This window comes from Suricata suricatta, chromosome 2, assembly GCF_006229205.1.
Source record: "Suricata suricatta isolate VVHF042 chromosome 2, meerkat_22Aug2017_6uvM2_HiC, whole genome shotgun sequence".
Classification (NCBI taxonomy): Eukaryota; Metazoa; Chordata; class Mammalia; order Carnivora; family Herpestidae; genus Suricata; species Suricata suricatta.
This window is the reverse complement of record NC_043701.1, coordinates 112,450,079-112,462,219: the sequence shown is the minus strand read 5'-3', so window position 1 is coordinate 112,462,219 and position 12,141 is coordinate 112,450,079. Positions and strand designations below refer to the sequence as shown.

At 42.3% G+C, this 12,141-nt stretch overlaps 1 long non-coding RNA gene across 1 annotated transcript in view; it reads left to right on the top strand.

Annotated features, from left to right (window-relative positions):
• The first annotated feature begins 231 nt into the window (after positions 1–231).
• Positions 232–12,141, top strand: part of LOC115285382 — a 29,782-nt gene continuing 17,872 nt past the window's right edge. The window contains exons 1-2 of the long non-coding RNA XR_003905501.1: positions 232–372; positions 579–714. This is a non-coding gene — a long non-coding RNA (uncharacterized LOC115285382). The remainder of the gene's footprint in view (positions 373–578; positions 715–12,141) is intronic.

Here is a 12,141-nt window from a genome sequence, read left to right as displayed (position 1 = left end):
CAGGGCCTGAACCGGGATGAATGTTCTGGGCACAGTTGAGCGGATTCCGGAGCGCCATCCCACCTCGGGCCAGCTCGGACCGTGTAGACGGACGCCCATAACTGAAGGTTGGGCTGGGGCAGTGGAACGGTCAGAAGGGCCTCGCCCCTCCCGGCCCTGCCCCCTGGTGGCCTGCAATGGCATTGCCGTCCGGGCGGGAAAACTCTAGAATACCTTTGCGGGGATGTTCTCCTGGCCGAGCGTTTCAGAGGGCAAGAGGGAGGAAATGAGAAGGATCAGGGAGTGTGGCCGTGTGAGCCTCCCCAGACTCCGCAGAATCCTTCCCGCTGTAAACTGGCCGAGACTTCACGGGGTCACTCGTAGCTGCCAGAGGTGAGGAACGAGATAGTCTTTCAGCTGAGTCGTCCCGAATGAAGCTGAGTCTGTGCAGTTAAAAAAAGAACGCAGACCGTGTGGACAGGGCCAGGGGCTCCTTCCCCGCACCGGACCCCAGGAAGAACGGGGCAGTGGCACCCTTTTCGGAGGCCTTGGGCGTCCCGCACCTCCCACAGCCTCTCCTTTCTTGGTTTTGTTTCCAGGGAGAGAGAACAAAGTCTTGGTTTCTAACCAGGTGTCCCAGGAGGACCCCTGCGTTCGCACAGGAAGCCGTGGGGACAAGGATGGAAGTTACGGAGCGGGACCCGCAGGGATATGTGGTGACGGGTGGTTCGTGAGGTGAGCCTTGAACCAGGTGATGGGCAGCCTGCCGAGAGAGGAGGTCCACATACGGCAGTTGCTCCGGTGGGAGGAGCCTCAGCCCCTCACCCACCCCTGAGCCCCCTAAGCCAGTGCTGGGCTCCGAGTCCCCAGCCCGAGGGAGGGACTGCGGCTCTTCGGGTAACGACCCCGCAGCTGTCTCCGGTCCCTGTGACGCCCCTTCTCCCCAGCTGTTGGGGAACCTGATGTTTTGCCATTTTTTATTTTTCTGAGGGAGAGAGAGAGCGAGCATGAGCAGGGAAGGGGTAGAGAGAGAGAGGGAGAGACAGAGAATCCTAAGCAGACTCTGCGTCGTCAGTGTGGAGCCCAACGCCGGGCTCAAACTCACGAACCGTGAGATCATGACCTGAGCCCAAACTAAGAGTCTGGCGCTTAACCGACTGGGACACCCAGGTGCCCCTAGACTAGCTAGGTCCTCATCAGGGACCTGAGATCGAGCCCTGGAATTCTCTCTCTCCCTCTGGCCTTTCTCCCTGGCTCAAGCTCCCTCCCTCTCTCCCTCCTCCCCCTCAAAACAAACAAACAAACATGTTAAATAAGTAAACAAATAAATAAAATGATTTTGCTAGATAAATCTTAACTAGATGCAGCTAAGACCACTAGCTTCCCCCACTATTTACTGTTTCTTCTTCCACAGTAGTGACATGTCTGATTTTAGCTAGGAGCATGGTGGCTGAGAAAAAAAGACGAAATGACATTTTCCAGCTCCCATTGTGCGGCCAAGTGACTAATTCCAGTTAATAGGATGTAAGCTGACACATCATGTGATAGCTGGTAGAATCCATCCTTAAAAGAGAGAGCTTTATGAAATTCACCCTTTTCTTCTTGATTATTTTTTTCCATTCTGCTCTCTGGAATGCAGATCTGATGGCTGGAGCCCTGACTGCCATCCTGAGTAATGAGGAGGAGCGCCCTAGGGATGGTAGCATATAGGGTAGGAGGAGCATAGGCTATGAGGACCTTAGGGGTTATCTACATTCAGACTTGTGTATGAGAAAAAAAATTTTTGTATAAATCACTCATCTTGAGGTCTCTATTACATGTAGCTACAGTGAATTTTGGTTGAAAGACTTGAAGGATAAGTAGGAGTTTACCAGGTTCAAAAACTTTGAAAGAATGCTGTATGGGAAGATCTATATTTACTTCACCCTTGTTGCTAAAAGAAAATAAAAGTTATCAATTGATCTCCTTAGTAAGTGCAGCCCAAGGAACAAATGAGTCATTCCTACAGATTGGAGACCATATTACTAAAGGTCTACAGCTGTAAAAGTGAAGGTACAAAGGTCTGTGTTGACTGATGCCATGTTAGTGTCTCAGAGCTTCTGAAACAGTTCTGCAAGCTCAGTGGCTTGAACAGCAGAAATGTATTATCTCCCAGTTTTGGGGGCTGGAGGTTCAAGGTCAATGTATCAGTAGGATTGGCTCCTTCTGAAGGCTCTGAGGGTGCCTGGCCCAGGCCTCTCTCTTAACTTCTGGTGCTTTGCTGGCCTTCTCTGGCTGCGGAGGCCTTGTCCGATCTCTGCCTCCGTCCTCACATGACATTTCCCCTGTGACCGTGTTTGCATCCAAATTTCCTCTTTTAAAAGGACTTCAGGGCACCTGGGTGGCTCAATCGGTTAAGCGTCTGACTTTGGCTCACATGTGAGCCAATCATGTGAATTGGAATTTCTGAATCACAGAATCATGGAGATCTTCTAAACAAGTTGGGGGAAACAGTAAAAATTTATAACAAAATATCCCTCTTCTGCTTATTTTGGTTTTCTTATCTTCTTTTCTTGGATTTAACCATAACTCACTGGAACTCACAAAGAGAAAAGCAGTTTTTCTTATCTGTGAAGTCTGTTGGGTTTTCAGAGACAGAAGGAAAGAAGGGAAAAAGGAAAATTAACACTTAATTGGTACCAACACTTCTGTGCTAGGTGGCTTAAAATTCACTGATTTATTACAAAATAGGGATTACTGTTTCAATTTTAAGTAAAAGGTACTGAAAGCTTAAAGTAGTTAAAATTGCAATTCTGGAAGACCTAGAAAACCAAAATACTCTTACAAAGAACAAGGTTGGAGGATCGCCTTCCTTGGTCCCATGATTACTGGAAATGTAGTAATCACGAAAGTGTGGTATTATTGTCTAAAGAATAGACACAGAGGCCAAAGGAACAGAATAGAGCCCAGAAATAGATCCATGTTTATACCCTAATTGTTTCTTGACAAAAATACAGAGACAATTCAGTGATGGGAAGGAGGCTATAATTCATGTACCTTCCTGTCTAATTTTTCCTGCATACCATGATGTTTTTAAAGATTTACCAATGTTATTGCATTTATCATGAGTTTCTTCCTTTTATTGTGGAGTAGTATTGTATCGTGCAAAAATATTATATTTACATACTTACCCATTCTCCTCTCGATGGATATTTGAGGTGTTTCCAATTTGGAGCTGTTATGGATCAAATAGTCAGGAGCTCTGTGGTAGAAGTCTCTTTTGGGGCATATATATCATAGAACAGGTGCACGTGTAATTTTATAAGAAACCCCAGGGTGACTGTGCCACTTCACACTCTAACAAGCAAGGTGGGGACACTCCAGCTGCTTCACATCCTGACATTTGGTGTCTTTAGTCCTTTTCATTTTTAGTTTTTAGAGTGTTGTGTATTGGCTCCTCCTCCCGGATGACTAATCGTGTTGAGACTGGGTCCCTATTAATTATGTGTACATTTTCCTTTGTGGCGGCCTGTTCGAATATCGGGTTGTTTTCTTTACTATTGAGGTGTAGGAGTGAATGATTATGTAACATACAATATGTATTTTATATAAATTAATATTATATATAATTTACATAATATATATACTTCATTATATATGTGTGTGTATATATACATATATGTATGTATATGTATATATACACACACACAGAAAAAAGGGCCATTTTTATCATTACAGGTCTGTTCAGAATGGACACACACACACATATATTATATATATATTATGAAGATATTCTCCGAATTTGCCTTCTAAGAATTTCATAATTGGATATGTGGTCCACATAAAATTAATTTTGGGAAATGGTAAGTGATGGTGGGTTTATTTTTTTTTTCCCCACACAGATGGTAAAACTAAATTCTGAAAACTTTTATAATCTTTGTAAACCACTGCCCAAATGAAGATATAGAACATTTCTGTTATCCTAAAAATTACATAGTATGTATATTTATATCTGTATTTACATTTAAATTTATATTATAGGATTAGCTTAGGATGCTGTAACAAAAACACCGTAGACTGGGTGGTTTACAAAGCAAACACTTATTTTCACAGTTCCGAAGGCTGGGGGTCCAAGGTCAAGGCACTGGAATACGTGCTGTCTGGTGGCAGCATCTTCCTCTCTCCCAGATGTCACCGTCGCGGTGCCTGTCACTGCACTCCACTCGCCCTGGAGAGAGGAAACAAGCTCTCCGGTGACTCTTCTAAAGGCACTGATCTCATTCTTGAGGGTGTAGACCTGTGACTTCATCTAACCCTAACTACCTCCCAAAGGCCCCACCTCCTGGTACCTCACATTGGGGGTAGGGATTCGACATTCGGATTTTGAGAGGACACAAACATTCACAGACAGACAGACAGACTGACAGATAGATAGGGACATAGGCACATAGACACATATCTAGGCAGCTAGATGATACACCCACGTCCGTCTGTCTGCATCTCTTTCTCTCTGTAACAAGGAAATGGGGGGCTTGTAAATCTGAATCCAGGGGGCGCCCTGTCAGAAGGGCAGGCTGGCCTCCCCCGCAGGAGCTCATGCTCCAGGCCCTGGGTGGAATTTCTTCCTCCTCGGGGAAAACCCCAGTTCTGTTTTAAAGCCCACACAGATTTTGGAGGATCTACTCACTTAACTAAAGTCGGCTGACTGTAGATTACAGCAACACTTCGTGTTTGGTAGATGAGGAGTCTGGCCGACGTAAGTGGACGTATAACACATGTGCCTTTGTACTTCCCGGTGGGATTTACCTATTCTTGGACTTCAGATAAACAGAATCATGAATGTGCTATGGTTTGTGCCTGAGTCTGTCCTGGAATGTGTTATTACTCAACGAAATGCAAACTGCTGCAGAGAAAGTATTTAACAGAGGCAATGTCACTTGATAACTTAAAATTTTAACCAACAAGCTTGTCAGGAAAAGGAGAATGGAGCACAATAAACAGGAAGTGTTTGTAAAATTTAAGATGATAGGGAAGGAACACATTGAATCATTTGATAAAAATGTGTAGCCCAAATTATAATTGGGAGATGAAAAATATTTGACTTATATTTCACTTCAGTTTCATAACTTCTATGCATGTGAATCACATTGTAACCTATAATAATTTTATGTAATCTTTTAAAAATAACATTTGTAGTTCTGTTACAGTTTACACTGGACAGAAAGGACAAGCACCAGACTGTCCAGTTCAAAATCAGACACGTGCTGCTTAGTCCTGATGTTAAAAAATTGTGTCAGTTAGAATCTATGCGGGAGACAGAAGGGGAACCTGTAATCTGAACAGGGATAACTTAATACGATGAATTACTAACTAGTCAGGTGTAGAACCTTATTTAATAGGGATTTAAAAAAATAACTCTAAAGAATTGCAGCCAGGGTGCAGACTCCATCAATTAGATCTGAATGTTAATTCAGAAATAAGGCACTGAAGGAAGGAAACTCTGCATTTTGCTGGAAAAAGTACACACAAGAGCGTTAGGCTTTTGGAAGCATCAAGGCTGCCAAGACCACGGCAGGAGGAGGAGGTGGAGGAAAGTCTGGAGGTTTGGCGCCACCTTGTGGCTCTGAGGGAAATTACCACCAGATGCTGGACAAGACACTGTTTATGGCTTCACCGTGAGCCCTTGTCTGGATCAGCTGACCCCCTGGACCCCCTTCCATGTTCCAGCACTTCCTTGATCTCCATTATTACCCCTGCCAATGTTTATCTTTTCTGTGTACTAGCCTTTTTAAACACAAATTTTTTTTTAATGTTTTACTTATTTTTGAGACAGAGACAGAGCATGGGCGGGGAGGGGCAGAGAGAGAGGGGGAGACACAGAATCGAAAGCAGGCTCCAGTCTCTGAGCTGTCAGCATAGAACCTGACGCGGGGCTCGAACCCACGAACGTGAGATCATGACCTGAGCGGAAGTCGGAGGCTTAACCAACTGAGCCACCCAGGTGCCCCAAGCCTTTTTTTTTAAAGTCATTTTTTATTAATTTTTCAAAGTACCAACTTTTGTTTGTTGATTTTCTTTTAGGTTTATTGATTTTCCCTAGTGTATTGATTTTGCCTTCTATTAATTAATTTCTGCTCTTACATTTATAATTTAATTGCTTCTACCTTCTCTTGTTGAATCTCCTGTTCCTTCTATGGCTTCTTGCAGTAGAACTAATTTTCAATAACACTTCTTTTCTAATATAAGCATTTGAGGCTACAGTTTTCTCTCAGCAAAATCCGCAAGTATTAGTACATTATATTTTTATTACCATTCAGTCCAGAACACTTTGTACATTCTTCTGTGATGACTCCTTTGGCGCATGAGTCATGTAGAAGAATGTTACTGCCTTTCTGAAGATGGGGGTTTCCCGGTCCTCTTATTTCTCCTGTGATTCCACTGGTTTTAAGAGAACGTGCTTAGCATCACTCCAGTCTATTGAAGTCGGTTGAGATTCTATCTGCTGTTTGGCATGTGGCCTATTTTGGTGAATTCTCCTCTCACAGTGACAATGACGTCTATTCTGCCCTTGCTGTTGGGCATGGTGTTTCACGTGTCAGGTCAAGTGGGTTCATCAGGCCACTCTGGGTTAAGAACCAAGGTTAGTTCACCTGATCTCGATTGGGTCAGGTTGCGTAATCTCACCGTGTTCTTTCCAGTTGTGTGTTTGTCCCCACGTCGACTTCCAGGGACGCGTAAAATCTCCAGCTATGGTTTTGGTTTTATCTCCTGCTTTCTTTACCTTGAAGGTATATTATTCCCTGCATATACATTTAGGATGTTTACATGGTCCTATTGAACTGGTCCTTTTGATTATGAACTGTTCATCTTTACCTCTGGTAATAATTCTTCACTTGCAGTCTGCTTTGTTTTATGGGCATAGAGCAAAGCAGTTTTCTTTCCCTTTGTGTTTGCACGGTCTGGTCTTTATTTTTCTATGCTTTCATTTTCAAGTTTTTTTAGGTCCATCTGTGCGTGCTACTTGCCAACAGCATATAGTTGAGTCTTGTATCTTATTTCAGTCTGACAATATTTACACGTAATTTCCTTTTGATTAGTCGCCTTCATGTAATTGTTGATATAGTTGAATGTATGCTCACCGTCTCCCCCCTTGATTTCAGGATTCTGCCCTTTGTCCCAGTATTCCTATTTTCTTGCTTTCTTTTGAATTATTTTAATTATTCCATTTTCTCCTCTGTCAACTTTTTAATTATACCTATATCATATCTGGGGCACCTGGGTGGCTAAGCAGGTTAAGCATCTGACTTGGGTGAGCCCAAGTTCATGATTTCGTGGTTTGTGGGTTCGAGCCCTGCACCAGAGCCTGGAGCCTGCTTCAGATCCTGTGTCTCCCTCTCTCTATGCCCCTTCCCCACTTCTGTACTCACTCTCTCCCTCTCTCAAAAATAAGTAAACATTAAAAATTTTTTTAAAAACATGTCTATGTCATATCTCCCTATTAATAATTTAAATTGCTACTATTTTTCTGTTGTGGTGACCTCCCTTGAGATTTGTTTTTTTTCCTTTTCTTTGGGTTTATTATTTTTATAATTCCACTTTTCTCTTCTAACTTTTTAGTTAGGTATATATCTTTACATTTATATCTGTTTCTATCTATGTGTACATTGATATATGTAGTTATTTTAATTGAATTTATAGTTACTCTAGAAAGCCAGCATTTATACTTATAGTTACATGGCTTATATTACTTTTATTTTTTATTGTAAACTAAAAACTTTGAAGACTCATTACATCTTTTATACTTTTTAAAATTTTATTTATTTATTTTTAAAAATTATTTTAACATTTATTTTTGAGAGACAGAGACAGAGCATGAATGGGGGAGGGGCAGAGAGAGAGGGAGACACAATTTGAAGGAGACACAATCTGAGCTGTCAGCACAGAGCCTAACATGGGACTCAAACTCACAAGCTGTGCGGTCATGACTTGAGCCGAAGTCTGATGCTCAACCAGTTGAGCCATCCAGGCGCCCCGTCCTTCTTTTTTTTTTTAAGTTCATTTATTTATTTTGAGAGAGAGACAGAGAGGTCATGAGTAGGGAAGGGCAGAGAGAGAGAGAAAGAGGGAGAGAGAGAATCACAGTAGGCTCCTTGCTGTCAGCTCAGAGCCGGAAGCAGGGCCTAGACCCACGAACCATGAGATCATGACCTGAGCAAAAATCAGAGCTGGATGCCCAACTGACTGAGCCACCCAGGTGTCCCCTATGATTATTACTTTTTAAAGTCAGTGGTAAACATTTTCTTCTTTTTACATATATACATATATTTGCTCCTCTTCATAGATAATGTATTTTCTACAAACGTACTCTCTTCTGCTTATTTCTTTCTGCTTCAAGTAGAAAAAGTTTTCTCCAGTTCCTTTTAGTATTTCTTGTGCAGCACTAGTGATGAATTCTTTAGGTTTGGTGGGACATAGTTTTCCATGGACTGCTAGTTCAAAAACCCTGTCTTAAAAATAATGAATGAGGGTAAAGGCGGGCATGTTAGGCAAACAAGCAAAACACTGGATAAATATTTTGAATTAGGCGGGAATTGGATTGCTTATCAGATCACACTGGTTTGGGCAGCAAACTACTTTCTTTGTTCAGGTGTCACATATATTGGTCACTGCTTGTCTTAATAATTTCTAAGTTAGCAGTTCTGTTGAAGGTAGCATACATTTCACCCAATATAAATATTGGCTTATTCCACAGCCTTAGTTAATTGATCTTAGCAGAAGAGTGCATGGGTTATGGTGAATCCTCAATAAATATTTGCTACATGGATGAGCACAAAAAGAGGGTTTTTAAAATAAAAATCATTACATGTGTACCCAAAGATAAATATAAGCATACTCCACCACGTGTCAGTTTCTGACTCTATTTTGATCTGCAAGCCTAATAAACATCAGTTACATAAGCCAAATGTTGAGCAACGGTGAAATGTATGGCATTTAACGCAGATTTTCTGGTTCCAACTGCAAAAGAGATATTTGAGGAAAAACCTTGAACGTGCAGAATTTTTTCTTACTGTATCATGACAAAAACCACACTCTATTTCATTTGAGGCAGCATTATATTAAAATTACATAATTAGAAACATTATAAGTCACGAACCAACTCCCATCCAGATGGAAATGAGTGTATTTATGGGAAATGATCACATATTTATTTACTAAAATTGAGGAGGAACAAATTTTGTATTTAGGACACTGGTAATTATTGCAGATACTCGTCATTTACACCTGAATTACATTAAAAGGCAAATGGGTCATATCAAGGTATGTCTCCTTTCACTTATGTGGAAAATTCTCAAAACTCAGCTCCCATCACATTTGCCTTATGGTCAGTGTAAACGTGTGATGTGTTTGTATGGAGAGACATAAAACACAAAATCTCACTTATTAATGAGCCACATCACAGTTTATTAACTTCAAATAGCTTTTCTTATACTGAGATAGTCTGAGGGGCGCCTGGGAGGCTAAGTCGGTTCACCTTCTGACTCTTGGTTTCGGCTCTGGTCATGATCTCGTGGTTCTTGGGGTCGAACCCCATGTCGGACTCTGTGCTGAATGCGTGAACCTGCTTGGGATTTCTCTCCCTCTCTCTCTACCCTTCCCCTGTTCGTGCTTTCTCTGTGTCTCAAAAAAAAAAAAAAAAAAGGTAGTTTGGTTTTTTATTTGGTGCAAAAGTAGCCAAGGAGTCAGATTTTTTCCCCCTTTTGGAAAACATTAACATAAACTCTAAATCAGTTTCTTGTTTTAGGAAATTGTCTATCAACTCTAGTGGCCAAATGACACAACATCAAACATAAAATTTTGTATGTCCCTGAATCTGAGTAACCAATTGTGAGCACATTGTCTTATATACCAGAAAACTTCCTTCATTTTACTATTAGCCAATGCTTTTTTTTTTTAAAGAAACTTTTTATTTTGGAATGTGGAGCTTTCATACTCCTGTTGTTATTGTACATTTAATGCAGCTCTTGGAGACATTAGGTCTGGATTTAAATCACGTGTCGTTTTCACGCATGTGTAAAAAAAGGGACTACCAGCAAAATAAATCGTTTCAGGCATTCCCAAAGTTCCTTGGTGCCAGTGCTCCACTTTTCTGAATCAAAGCCCCTGATGCCCACTTTTCCCCCGACACTCTTTGCTCTCCAGAACCTTGGTGACGCTACAGCTCTTAAAAACATCCCTCTCCCTTTCCTCTCCGCCATTCAATTGCTGACATTGTCTTCCTGTTTTATGTTCATTCTGCAAGTTTGACTACTGGTCCTTTCTCTCTGTATCTGGTGTCAAAATGATTTCAGGCGATCAGGATACGTACTCCTTTCCTTAAAGCTCCTTCCTTTAAGGTTTTGTTGACTCAGACAGCAAGTGGTGGTTGACATCCAGACAGGTCCTGAGTAGTAACCACTAAAGTCACATGTTTATGGGCAACAATCACCACGTTACAATTCCAACTGGGACTGTGTTTTTATGATGCGTCAATTTCAGATACGTGGGAAACTGTGAAACGCACGTGAGTCATGGACTGTATTCAATACATTAATTCTTTTCTCATCATCATCCACCCTCCCCCCACCCCTAATCCCAACTGGGTTGGGCAGTAAAACAATGCAGCATACCTATAATTTTGTTATCTTTGTCTTATTTTATTTTGTATTTCTATTTATTATTTTTTAATGTTTGTTTATTTTTGAGAGAGAGCAAGGAAGAGGCAGAGAGAGAGAGGGACAGAGGATCCAAAATGGGCTCTGTGCTGACCACAGATAGCCCTGTGCGGGGCTCAAACTCACGTACCATAAGACAATGACCTGAGCCGAGATCAAGAGTAGATCATCATTGATGTCGAGCTAGTTTCAAGCTAGAATAACTCTAAGGAAGATCTTATTAAATTTCTGCCTGAGAAGTTATTGATCACACATTAGATAGGAAACTACATATACTGAAAAAAATAATTCAAATCAATTGAAATGTGGAGGTATGAAGACATGCTGTTAGACTGCATTCTATTCATTCACTTAAATACATTTGAAGTGCCTGCCTAGCATCAAAATGCTTTCCTGGGCTCTCGCACATGGGGTGGAAGGGAGACAGGAAAAGTGAACAAACACCCACTTTCCATGGAGCTTACATTCCAGTGAGGGGAGAGAGGCCATAAGTGCATTTAAAAATGTGTGAAGCAGTAAGCACCGTGAAGAAACATGCAGTGGGGTAAATAAGTTGAGAATGGGGTGGGAAGGTGCTATTTTAGAGAGACAGGTAGGGAAGGCTGCTCTAGCAGGTTATGTAAGAGCAGAGGACATGTGCTTTTCCACTAAGCAGCCGCCCGGAGTGCTGGGAGGGGCACGATCTGTGCAGAAGTGGCAGTAATGCCTTTGGCCAAAGTATGTGGTCACCACGAGCTTCACCTGCACTTAAGGAAACTCCTCTCTGCTCTTTCTGTCCTATTGGTGGTGGCTAGACAGTTCTGCGCAGCTCAGTCCCCAAGTTCAGTTGCCACCCAATGGCGTTGTCATCCTAAAGCCAGTTAGTCCTGTCTCCTGTTGCTTGACGTGCAACTCTGGACTCCAGAACTGTGCCGTTCCTTAAAGCCCCCGCTGCAAAATTCGAAGACAGGGCACATAACTGACCTCAAAAGTGTGGCTTCCACTGAACGGCAGCATCTGGGCGGGGAGGACGCTGGAGACCTTCCCTTCGCTTCATTCTGAATGGACTTAATACACATCGTGTTCCACTATTAATATAAGATAGAGCATAAGAAAGAGCATTTATGGAGCTTCCAGAAAGCTCTGCACTTCTCAGAGAAATACTTGAGCACTGTGTCATCAGTGTGAGTGTGAGGCAGCGGGAGGTGTGGGTGCCCAAGGGGCCAGGAGAGAAGACTATTTTGGGGGCTTTCCTCTCCGCACTGACCTCTGCTCTGCAAGGCAGCGAGAAGCCTTTATCAGACAGGAAACAGAATTGTCAGGGGTTGAGCTGAAAAGGAGCCAGAATTGGAAATGAACAAACAAACAACAACAATGGTCAGTTCCGAGCTGAAGAAGACAATACTAGATGCATATTTCAGGAAAATGTGGCCCTTGCAGGGGCGCTGTGAAAACTCAGCCATGACCCTGGCTGGGGACCCCGACTCAGCTG